General features: G+C 45.6%; 1 long non-coding RNA gene across 1 annotated transcript in view; it reads left to right on the forward strand.

Moving 5' to 3' along the window:
* Positions 1 to 3,913: 3,913 nt before the first annotated feature.
* The window catches only part of LOC144325950 (uncharacterized), a 45,980-nt gene continuing 37,712 nt past the window's right edge, over positions 3,914 to 12,181 (forward strand). Inside the window, exon 1 of the long non-coding RNA XR_013391118.1 lies at positions 3,914 to 4,067. This is a non-coding gene — a long non-coding RNA (uncharacterized LOC144325950). The remainder of the gene's footprint in view (positions 4,068 to 12,181) is intronic.

Raw genomic sequence — 12,181 nt, forward strand, 5'->3', positions numbered from 1 at the left:
TCCCTCAAATAATCCTGAGAATTGCAGTTTGGTGATGGTGCTGAAAATTATCGGTTTGAGATCCCAAGCCTTTCAATGGCCTGCACATCCCAGAACAGGCCTCTAGTACTGTAGAGATTTTTAAGGAAGAGAAATTTCAGCAAGTATAGCCTCATCATGCTACAGGGCTGATAAAAGTTGCATTTGATGGAACTCTTGTTGTTATCCAGGCTAGTGGTTCTTTTTGCTGTCCTACATGAACCAACACACTGCACCCTTCCCTTGTATCTATTTATATAGTGAGAAGCATGACAAAATAGCACATTGTCTGACTTGAGAATTAACTAGTTGGTTGGCATCCATCTGTCTCAGGAGACAATGGAGGAGTGTGCCTTTGAAGTCAAACCTTTGGAGAGTTACCTTGCATGCTGTGACTGTACAGACCAATAAGGGAGAGACATGTTTTGTTGCAGGTGAGGCAGATGAAGGCATTGGATTGTGCAGATACGTGTTACCAAGACATTTCTTCTTTCTGTACTCCTTCCATGGCCATTCCCCCTCTGGTCATTGCTGTGGCTACATGACCTGCCTGCCTGCCCCAGGCACTGCAGATGTCTGCAAGGTATTTCCACAAGGCAGGGTTAATGTTACCAGCCTTCATGGCATCTTTGTAATTTAGACAAGGTCTGCCAACAGGCCTGGTGCCTGAAGCCAGCACATCCTTTGGGTCCTGCCATCTTCCATTCTGTGGACATGACCAAGCCAGCATAGAAATCACTGAGACAGGGGTGTGAACATGCTGGGAATGTGGTTTGGGACAGCACATCTTTGCTTGAGACTCTGTCCTGCTATGTGATGCAACACATGTGAAAGGCGTTGAGGCATTGCTCCAGGCAGGTATAAGTTGCCCACATCTCATTCCCATAAAGTAGCATGTTCAATACACAAGACTGGTAGATCTTCATTGTGGTCAATAGCATCACAGCCTCCCATACACTTTTGGAGAGACAAGTCATTGCTGTAGCTGCCTTGCCAACATGCTCGTCCAGCTCAGAGTCGATGGAGAGGTTGCTAGTTATGGTGGAGCCCAGGCAGACAAAATCACCTACCACCTCAAGCATGTGGTCACCAATGCTGATGCGTGGAGTGATGGTGACATCTTGACCCAGGATGTTGGTCTTCATCAAGCTGATGGTGAGGCCAAACTCCATGCAGGCTTGGGCAAAACAGCTGATGAGTCTCTGTAGAGCTTCCTCAGAGCACACAGTCAAGGCTGCGTCATTTGCAAACATCTCACAGGACCCACCACACTTTTGTCTTGGGTGGAGATGTGCCAGGTTGAACAGGCCTCCATTGCTCCTTGAATGGATGTACACACTGTCTTCTGTTGAGCTGAAGGCATCTGAGAGCAACAGGGAGAAGAACATGCCAAAGAGTTGGGGTGAGAACACAGCTCTTTATAGGAAGGCGTACATGTTTTTGTGGAAGGGCATGATCATCTCATGGGGTTTAGGTGGGCATCTATCTTACTGAGCAGTGTGAAGAGTCATTTTTGGCTGATGAGGTCAAAGCCCTTTGTCAGGTCTATGAAGGTGATTTACATGGGGCGCCTCTACTCTTGGCATTTCTCCTGCAGCTGACACAGTGATCAAATCATGTCAACTGTTGACCTCAGAGCTCAAAAGCTGCCTTGTGACTTGCGTAGGAGCCAACTCCTAGGAGCCAAGGTCCCTTCGCTCCCCCCCATAAAATATTTGAGGGGCCCTGCCCCCACAAGTTAATGGGCATTGTCATTCAAATTGTGTGTGAGAGAGAGAGATGTCTTGTGATTGATTATTTTTATTATTATTGATATTTTATTCAAGTTGGACCCCTGGTGACTTGGGATAGACCTGTCAGCAAGTGAATGTAATCTGTTGAGAACTACATGGGTTAAGGCTTTCCCCACAGTACTTAGCAGGGAGATTCCATAGTGGTTGTTACATATTAGTAACCTTTCTTCTGGTAGAGGGTCACAGTGCTGGAGTCGAGCATGTCTTGTGGCATGGATCTTGCTTCTCAACACTGTAAGAGAAGGCTGTGGAGCTGAGAATTGACTGGAATATTATTTTCTCATTTTCGTTTTAAACTTCCTTCCCTTTTGCAACTGAGTTGGTGCTCTGGGTGGAGATCAGAAGGTTCTTGGCGATGACCCTTGAAGTACGGGAAGAGGCGCTGTGAATTTGTCATGATCACAGCTTGCCAGACCCTGAGAAACTTTTGAAATTCCTGACACTAGGAATACTGGAATGCAAGACTCACAACTTTGTCAAAAACTATCAATTTGTGATGGTTTCATTTGGTAGCGACCACACGGGAACAGCAGTGTGGGTTGTGCCCAACTCAAATCTATCACCATCAGATCTATCACTTTTGACCCCAGGTCTTCACATCTTTTCTCAGACTTGCTACTGCTGTCTTGGAATGAAACTAGGGGTGCTACTTCCGAGCTGTGGCCCCTCCAAACTGATTCTGAAGTAACACAACAGAGCTCCCAGAGTCAAAGGCAGAAAAGATTGTTCACAAAGATCCGTATTTGACTCATGAACCTGAACAGATCTTACTTGTTTCAGCTCTACATCCTCTTGCCCGTACCCAACCCAAAAAGTGCATGCCAGATGGCTTGAACCAAAGGCGGCTCTTTGGATCGACTCTCTGAACAGCCAAAATACGTACAACCAAGGGTGCACATAATCCAGTAAGAACTGGTTCTGCACAAGCTTCTTTGAAATGACTCAGAGGTGGGGCTGCACCCATAATTAGCGCCAAACCTAACTTTGCATCTTGATGACCCAGAAAAGCAGTAAATTCCACGAAATATGAACTGGTTTTGTTCATATTGCAGCTGCCGAGTCCTGGAGAGCAAATTAGTCTCGCTACACTGGACCACACCAGGGGAAACATGTCTTGGTTACCTCCAGCCTTCCTTATCTACACAATACTGAGGCTCTGGTAGGAATTCAGTATGGGCTGGAAAATGTCTTTAACCGTCATTAGAAAACAATCGGAACAAGTAAAGTCAAACTGGAAAACTTAACTTATTGACAATCTACTCGCAGAGTTCCTCAGGACAAGCAAGAACGGCGTATTAAACATACATTTCTCAGGGTGCACCAATCATATGTAGGGTTCATTAGTCCCAGAAGTGGCTGAGACCTGGTTCTCACAGAAATGGCAAACCAGTAGCTAATCTTTATTCCCTTTAGATTGCCCAGATGGCAGAATTATTTTTGTATTGACACACACAGTCCTTGCACATGGAGAACTAACATGTCAGGGAGGAGGTTAGGCTAGAAGTGAACTGTTTCCTCTCACATCGAATTTTGTACATGCAGACCATTTTTTGAACAGAGAACCGTTCGAGGCATGTGAAGCCCGCAATGGGCAGCCAGAGGTGCAGGCCAGGCCCAGATTGAGAACCAGGCCTAAAAGACAGGATATGCAAAATTGCATTCAGTCCCAGGTCAAAAACGAAACACAGTGGAAAAGAGAAAACAATATAGTCGGCACCCAGTCGTTTTGGGATGAGAATCCAGCTCTGAGCAGCATATGCTACGTTCCAGCAGTCCACCCCAGAGACCGGCAACTCTCCATGTGTCCTAGAATAACCTTGATTCCCCCTCCCCTTGTAACCCAGAATCATTTTGACTCCCTAAATACCGACGGCCTCAGCCCCAAATACCATGGAGCAGGAATGTTGGCTGCCAGTTTGCAGACATGAAAGGGTGTTATTCCTATTCCACACACACATTACAGTAAAGAGGCCCCTCCTACGTCCTGTCTCATCTGTCTGCCCTCACAATTACTGGCCTGGGAGGGGCTAAGGTTTTAAAAAGGATTTCCCTTCTTTGACTAAAAGTCAGTGACTTTCAGTGGTAAGTTCCCAGCTCAGACTCTTGGCAGCTGGATACTCTCTCTCTCTCTCTCCTTCTCTCTTTCTCCCTCCCTCTCTCCCTCTCTCTTATCTTCTTGCCCTTTTTCTCTCTCTCTTTCAAGGAGGAATTATACAGCAGCTGGGACCTTCTTACCAGGAACATTCAGATTGCTAGGTAAGCGCTAACTTTTTTGCGGTTTTCTCTGCATCTTGCAATCTGGCTCTTCAGCTACAATTTTTTTTTTAAAAGTATTTCAGCATGTGTTGTGTGCCGTCTAGAAATTGCTCCCCACGGCGGCAAAATGTTCTTGGATGGTGTTTGGTTTCATAATGAAGGGGATTTGCGTCATAAATCTCATTCACTTTCTTGAAAAAATGTAATTCAGAAGGCAGCTGGGGGAAAGTACGGGGGGAATTCTTCTACTGGGGGCCACGTATAGGACTTGCTGCTGGTGCAGGCAGGAGTTTATCACAGTCACGGGGTCTTCCTTTGACCGTGGACTGGCGTAGTTGAGAACGGTGCCGGACACACCCGAAATCCCCTTGAAGTCACTAGGGAGACAGAGAGAGAGAAAGGGGGGGGGGGGAGAAAGAAAGATGAAAGTTGGTTAAACTGCATTCTTGCTCTTTAGATCCTAACAGAAGCCCCTTCGGGAAGAATGACTTTAGCAAGTGCTGCTACTTTTCCTTTGCTAGGTGCATACGTGAATTTGCTTAACCCCACAGTGTCAATTGCAAGTACAGCTGGTATAGAACGAAGGCACCTGCCCCATTTGAACAACAGGCCTTTCTGAGCACTTCCAAGTGTGCTCTGGTTTTTGTAAGTCTGAAGTGCCTGTCCAGAGCAGGCATGCAAGAGAATGCTAGTCCTATAGGAAGATTCTGCCTGGGCGGAAATCTGCATTAATATGATTAATACGGTACAATTTCCCCTTAACCCGCCGTGGCAAAATACAGTGGGGGTTGATGAGGATGTTCCAGACACCGTTTGAGAAGACAGACCTTCTCCTGGAGCATGCTAGTTCCCAGGCGCGCATGGTGCTTGTCTCAGCGATAAGCTCCTTTCCCGTCCGTATGTGCATGAGATGTGGGGAATTGTGGTATGTTGAGAAAACTTCATTCGGGTTGAAATGTGTCCGGGCCATAAAGAGACGGGGTAACACGTCCCCACACAAGCAGCAGGGTGGAGGTAAACAATCCAACCTCCTTGGTGAATCTGGCAAGCAAAGACAAAAGAAAGAGAGAGACATAACTTTGGCTGGGAATGTTGAGTGGCTTCCCCCTCTGTTGAGTCTCCTTTGAGGTTGTATAACCGCCCACAGCTAAGTTATATAAGGACAATTGGAACATGATGAGGCATCAGTTTTGGGTGGGGGCACTTCCTCGCCAGTGGTACCCTCAAAATGGCACCAGTCACACACTCTGCCTGGCTCACACCCATAGGGAGAATGATTCATTCTTTCCTCGTAGATTTACTTCTCCATTTTCCGCGTGAAATTGCTTCTGCCGGGACGGATGGTCCTTTGCAAATTTCAGGGCCACTCCCTTTCATATTTTCCATTCTTGAAGCCCAGACATGCTTGTTGATAGTAGACTTGTGGCACTGCTGGTGTGTCCGGGGACAGACAGAATGGCGAATTTATATCGACGCTTTTCTCCCTTTCGTTTTGGTCTGCAGCGAGTCACATATTGAGGATCCCCCAACTTTTCACTATTAAGGGTGGCCCAAGACATTTGGTGCCTCGAGGGGAAAATGCAAGCTTGAGCAAAATGACTTCCATCAGGCTTGCATAGGGGAAAGTGTGCCCCATTGGGAGACAGATGTATATCAGAACTTTCTGCCACCCCCACTTTTCTCATTGAAATACTACATTTGTTCTGTTTAAGATTATTTCATTACCTCTCTTATTTATATAAAAGCTGCTATAGCCTCCCTTTGCACAAACTCACTTTGGGGTAGAGAAGCTGTACTGGAGGGGAGGGCTGTTTAACCCTTTCCCTCTGGGCTAGCACCCCTAGGCATATATATACAAGTACGTTTTAAATTTTCAGCTTTAAAACGATGTCAGGACATCCATTCATGGTTCTTACTGCGTCACATGCGTTCTGGCCTGAAGCGTCTTGGGGATGATTCCTGCTCAGGTCACTTCTGCAAATGTTTACTTCTTACCCCTAATCCGCACTCCTAGGGAGTCTAGCCTTGGTTTCAGAAGTAGAAGCTACAGCCAGGGTTGTTTCAAATGTCTGGATATGGAGGAAATCTCCTAAAAGAGGGGGAAAGGAATAGGTGAAATCCTACAAGCCCTTGTGGAAACTTGTGAGCATGTCAGGATGTGAGCATGATGTACTTTGATGGAGGCTGAAGCGAGGAAGTGGATTTTAGCAGTGGGGACACCTGCCATGCGGTCCCTTTTCCAATTTATCGGCCCTCCTCCCAGTAAAGTGTAGCGCTATTATTCTTACTATTGCCAACAATTACTTACTTATTGATTCATTCATTTATTTTCAAGTGCACCTACCCAGAAGGCACTATGCACAGTTCTTCTTTTTGCATTTTATATAGTGTTAAACTCCAGTGCAATGCTGTGGCAAACGCGACACCCGTATAAATTCTAAAGCGGCATCTCCTCAAAGTTTCAGGCTAGAGGAACAATTGCTAGCCAATGAATGCAAGGCAGGGCTGCAAGCTTTGCTCAGGTTAATTGGTAGCTTCCCCGTCAGCGCGAGCTTTCGTCAATTAACTGGTGGAGGACAATTTACATTGGTGAGGGCAAATTTTAATTGGTGGGGCAAAGGATTCTTGGCAATTCCACCCCCACCCAAAAAAGCCCCACAGTTTTTATTTTTCAAGTTTTACATTACAGCTTGGACAAATAAATACATTGCAAACTGTACAAAGAGATGAAAAATTACTATATATAGGTTCGAAGTGGGGAGGAATTACAGCAATTATATTTATAATGACATCGTTCACAATTTTAAACTGATTAAAAGCATTTTAGAATAATGTTTTTGAGGTTTGGATTCTGGTGTACTAATGTAATAGGGGGATGAAAAGAAAATATTTGGTTTTTGTCTCGTTGATTACACTGTAAATTGTGTCACATTTCCTTCAAAATCCCCAAAGGATGATTTCATTAAAATACAAATTGATTTGAATTTACTGAATCAATTGGTTTTAAAAGACAAATAAATAGTCATCTACAAATTCTTTCCATGACTGGACAGCCCCCATAGAAAGGTACCTACCCCATTGTCATGATGAAGGATGCAAGTCCGGCCCCTGCAGCCTGCGGTTTGGATTTGTGAGAGCCCCTTATGTGTGTGCAGGAGGAAGCTGGCAAAGGGCTCGCGTTTGCCACACCAAATTGTTTCTGCTGTTGGGAACAGAATTTTCACGTCCCGCCCTGCTTCCTAACATCAAAGTGTTGAAACAAGCATGTACCTTGAGAACCCAGGCTGCGGCTGTTGGGGAATCACCATGTACGGGTGTGTTGCACATGGTGAACGGCTTTTGTGTGTGTGTGTGTTGTGGCGCTGTTGTTGTGGATTATATTTAATTCCAAACACCATGTGGAACCAAAGTCGGGACGGCAATTCTGCCATCTGTTTGATGCCACCCTAAATACCTTATATCAGGGGTAGGCAACCTAAGGCCCGGGGCCCGGATGCGACCCAATCGCCTTCTCAATCCGGCCCATGGACGGTCCGGGAATCAGCCTGTTTTTACATGAGCAGAATGTGTCCTTTTATTTAAAATGCATCTCTGGGTTATTTGTGGGGCCTGCCTGGTGTTTTTACATGAGTAGAATGTGTGCTTTTATTTAAAATGCATCTCTGGGTTATTTGTGGGGCATAGGAATTCGTTCTTTTTTTTACTTTTCAAAATATAGTCTGGTCCACCACATGGTCTGAGGGGCGGTGGACCGGCACACGGCTGAAAAAGGCTGCTGACCCCTGCCTTATATAGTACTGAATATTACAAAAAAAAACATGGACTTGAGAATATGCCTTTCCTCCCAATAATTCCCCTTCCCTTTGCCCTGCTCCTAACCTCTCCGACGTATCCCCTCGTCTCCTTGATGCCTGGGAGGGGTTTGCAAGATAAGCTATTTGCTCTGGAAGCTTGGGTGTTACCTTGAGATACCACAGCGACTGGCACCATTAATAAGATATAAGTCAGGGTACCAAGATTATTTGCCCACATTTGTCTGCATTTCTTCCTCTGACCCTCTCCTCCGGCCATGACCTTTCTCTGCAGTCCATTAGATGGGCCGTGTGTGTGTGTGTGTAGACTGCTTTTTGACACGGGTGCTTCATATTTCGAACCTGGGCCTCTCTGTGTGTTACAGCCTGAAGGGGGGACAAAGGAACCCCTGCGCAGAACTTCAGATCGTCTTTGAAAGTTGATCCGGTAGGCTGACAGTCGGTGCTTTTAATATACCACTGCCCAGTTTATGTGTCTTTCTTATTGCTGAAATCCCCAAATTGGTCAGGCCAATCAGAGAGGGGAAATCAGGCATTGGTGCGACAAAGAAGGAAGCTAGTGGAGGAGAGCTGTAGACGTCTGATCCACGTAGCGTGGAGAATCTTTCAATGGCCATGGCAGAGACGGGCCATTGCAGAGACGCCAGGATTAACTGAGCATTCATAGATGCACAGGCCGGTTCCTGCAACTGGCGGACCTTGGGTTGCAGAGGTGGTAGGCCCACAACAGGCAAAATGAGGTTTCAAAATCAGGGCAGGCTGGGAGGCAGGTTTCAGTGGGAAAATAAACCACAGGGAAAATTTCTTGCAGGCTCCATAGAAGTAAACCGCAGCTGGGCAAGAGCGCAGCCGTTCACTCCAGTGGGGCTTGGGGTGGAGAATTCTGCCACAGTTTCTACCCCATTGTCAGTTAGTGGGAAGGGTTTCCATTTGGATTTTTTTGTTCCAGTCACTTAAACGCTTTCGCTTGCCCTGTCCTTGTGCCTATGAAGTGGCCTAGTGGTCTCAATGCAGACCTTGGGTGTGGCAGATCTGGTATTTTCCACTGGCTTTGGCACTCAGCGAGAGCATGAATGAATCACCACTGCCCTGCCTTCGATGGCTGTTTTCCCCTCCCTCCTTCCAGTTAATTCCTGCTTTGCATAATATCATTGAGAACGGGTGTTATACAACATGCTATAGATGCAGACTTGCCCATGTAAGGTTCACAGCCCAAGTGCTCAGGGTGGGCAAAAACGAGCAGCGCCCCACCAAAGCCATGCTCAAGTCTACAGCAGCGCCAGAGGTGTGGCTCTCCGTGTTGGCATCCGTCTGTCTCAAGAGACAATGGAGTGCGCCTCCGGAGGTGCAGTCAAACGGCTGTGTTAGCAGCACCAAATTTATGGAAACTTTATGTTGGTGGATCCTCGCCTCCTTCCCAAGTCAGTTTCGACAAGACCCTCTCTCCCATCATTTTGTTAGCTATGGTAAAGCAAATTCCTTCCCTTTTCCACTTGTTCATGACTGTATCAGGTCCCTATTCAGCCAAAACCTGGGCGAAATCTTTAAGGGATCTTCAGGAGTCCAGGAAAGGGTGGGAAGAATGGTGTGAAGACCTTCTTTGTGCTGAGCTCTGTGTCTTTGCTTACTGCTGTACATTGCTGCTGGCACAGATTTGTGGGGTGTGTTTTTTGGGGGGGGGGTGTAGTGTAACATAGCCGCCACCATCTTAGCTGGTGTCTGCTTGTTGAAAAACGATGGAGCTTATCGGAGTTTAGAATCTGTTTTTATTTTTGCGAATTTTGTTTTAATTGTGGTTTTAATAATACTGTTTTTCAAAATGTACTTACGGTTTTTATTGTTGTTAAGTCACTTTGTGAGGCTTTCCTCGGAGCAGTGGCACATAGATATTTTAAGGCAGATGCAAAATAAAAATCAGCAAAGGGAAGCACAAATCGTCGACTCGCTTGTACTTCAAGCGCTGCCGTGTCGCGGCATTGTAACTTGAAGAGGGTGATCGTCTCATCTGCTTAAAAATGTCTGTAAGTCCTTTTCAGGTTTCCCATTCATTCTAGCGTTCGCTGATTATCCAAACGTGTGCACCCCCCAACCCCCAAAGCCGGACACCTCACAGCCACCTACCAGGCTATTAGAAATACAGGGAAGTCCCAGAGACAGTTTGGGTAAAGACTGAAAAAATGTGGGGATGAGCAAACAGCTCTCGTTTGGAAGATCCCAATTAGTGGTTCTGAGCAGCTCAGACGAGCATGTGTTGCTGATCTTGCAGCTGTTAGGGGTTTAGAAAGGGGTTGTAGGTTATCAGTCGAGGGCACGCTTTGTGTGCAGAACGCCCTGGGCTCAGCCCCCCACTGGCTCCAGCTAAAAGGATCTCAGACAGCAAGGCTAGGAAAGACCCCCTAGAGAACAGCTGCCAGTCAGAACAGACAGTACTGGTCTTGATAGCATAATGGCATCTGTCCATGTGCGCAGGACCGGCCAGTTCTACTTAGTATACACAAAGCTGACTCTCTGCACTGAGCCCGGGCCCTTGGTTGTGAGTTTTAGTGCCCAGCTCTAGTAAACTGCACTCTCAGTTAGGGATGCGGGCTGAATAATTTGCGCTTTCAAAAAACAACACAGGAACTGAAGCACAAGCACCTTTCTCTCGTCTCCAGATTTTGCTGTGCAGTTCTTCACCCATGTAATTCATAAACTAGGGTAAAGTGTCCGTAAAAGAAATCCGCATTAAATGCTAATGAAGTTTCATGAGGACTTTAAAACTAACTAACTAACTAACTAACTAACTAACTAACTAACTCACAAGCTGATTTGAAGGAAGGAATTTCAGATTGGAGAAGGGAGTAACGGAATGAGAGCTGACAGATCCGTTCCTCCCTCTTCTCAGTGTCCCTGAATCTGCTTTGGGGGTGATTTATGGCTTCCAGTCTCTTGCCCCCGCATGCCTGGTGCTTCACTGGTTGCTATGTCTCAAATAAGGTCTGTCCTTACGGTTGCCAGACCCAATTTCAGGTGGCTTTTCAAGATTCAGAATAGCACAGGAAATTCAGAAATGAATCATTCGAGACTTTCGGCCTTCTTTTTGATCATGTCAGTAGTTTTCTCTGCCTTGCCCTGTTTGTGAAAGGAGAACATTAAAGATAATATTTGAGATAAACGTTAGCAAGAGGGACTTAGAGCAGGGTTCCATCCTTTCTTCTTTTCAATAATGAGACTACTTCTGACTTGTGAAGAAATGTCTGAAGATGTAAAACCCAAAAGCTGCAAGACACATCCCCCCCAAAAATAAAAAAAAATGAAATGGGCAAAAATGAAAAAGAATATAGGTTATAAAATTAAAAGGTTTTTTTTTAATAGTTCCGTAATATTTGGAAGTGAGAAGAGCTTATGTATGTGAGCCTCATTAAGCGTTATAATGAAAGCACCTTTAGTTTCTGCCATTTCAGCAGCTGTGTCTTAGAAGCCCCACCTAAAATGGCGTGTCTTGTGTATGAGCGACTACAATTATTTATTTCTCCGAATGATTCAAAGCAGGGGCTGGATTCGGCCGAATGTGCGCAAGCGTGCAAACGCACCATGCGGTCAAGTTCATGGGGCAATTCGGGCATTTTATGGCAGTTTTGTGGTGAAAGTGAAAAACAATGAGTTGGTTCCTTGGGCGATGCGGCAGACAGATCTTGCGAATAAATGCTCCAACATGAGGCTGGTGACTCACTGTATCATGGAAAACCTGCGATGTGTGGCTTGAATCAGGAAAAAGCCTGTGGAGGCACATGTTGAAGTTTGTCTGAGCTTTCATAAGGCATATCACTGTGCTAGGGTGAAAAACAACACCCTAATCAGCTGCATAACCATAGGTCAGGTGACAGTCTAGGAGAAAAATGGGGGGGGGGGAAGGAAAGCAAGAAGAAAATATGGTTTGTTCCCAAATTGTAAAACAGAAGACACTGCACTTAAATGGAAGAAGGGGTCTAAAATGCTGGCCTGCTGTCAATAAATTTCTTCTAAAAGTGGGTGGCTGTGCGTGAGTACTGTCGACGGTTGTGCTCTTTTAAGAAAAAGAAGTGATTTTCCTAGTAAACATTATCCTTTATACATGCACACATAATTTTGTTTGTATGCCGTCTTTCCAGACTTCAAACCATGCTCAAGGTGGCTTACGGCACAAGAGGAATGCATAGCTACGACATAATAAAAGTAGTTATAAACAATAAACGAAACATTTAAAAATGCACACTGAACAATTTCCACATAATTCCCAACCAGATCGAAAATAAAGATACAAAAAAAACCCCAACAGCAACA

The sequence above is a fragment of the Podarcis muralis genome, chromosome 17 (assembly GCF_964188315.1).
Source record: "Podarcis muralis chromosome 17, rPodMur119.hap1.1, whole genome shotgun sequence".
Lineage (NCBI taxonomy): Eukaryota > Metazoa > Chordata > Lepidosauria > Squamata > Lacertidae > Podarcis > Podarcis muralis.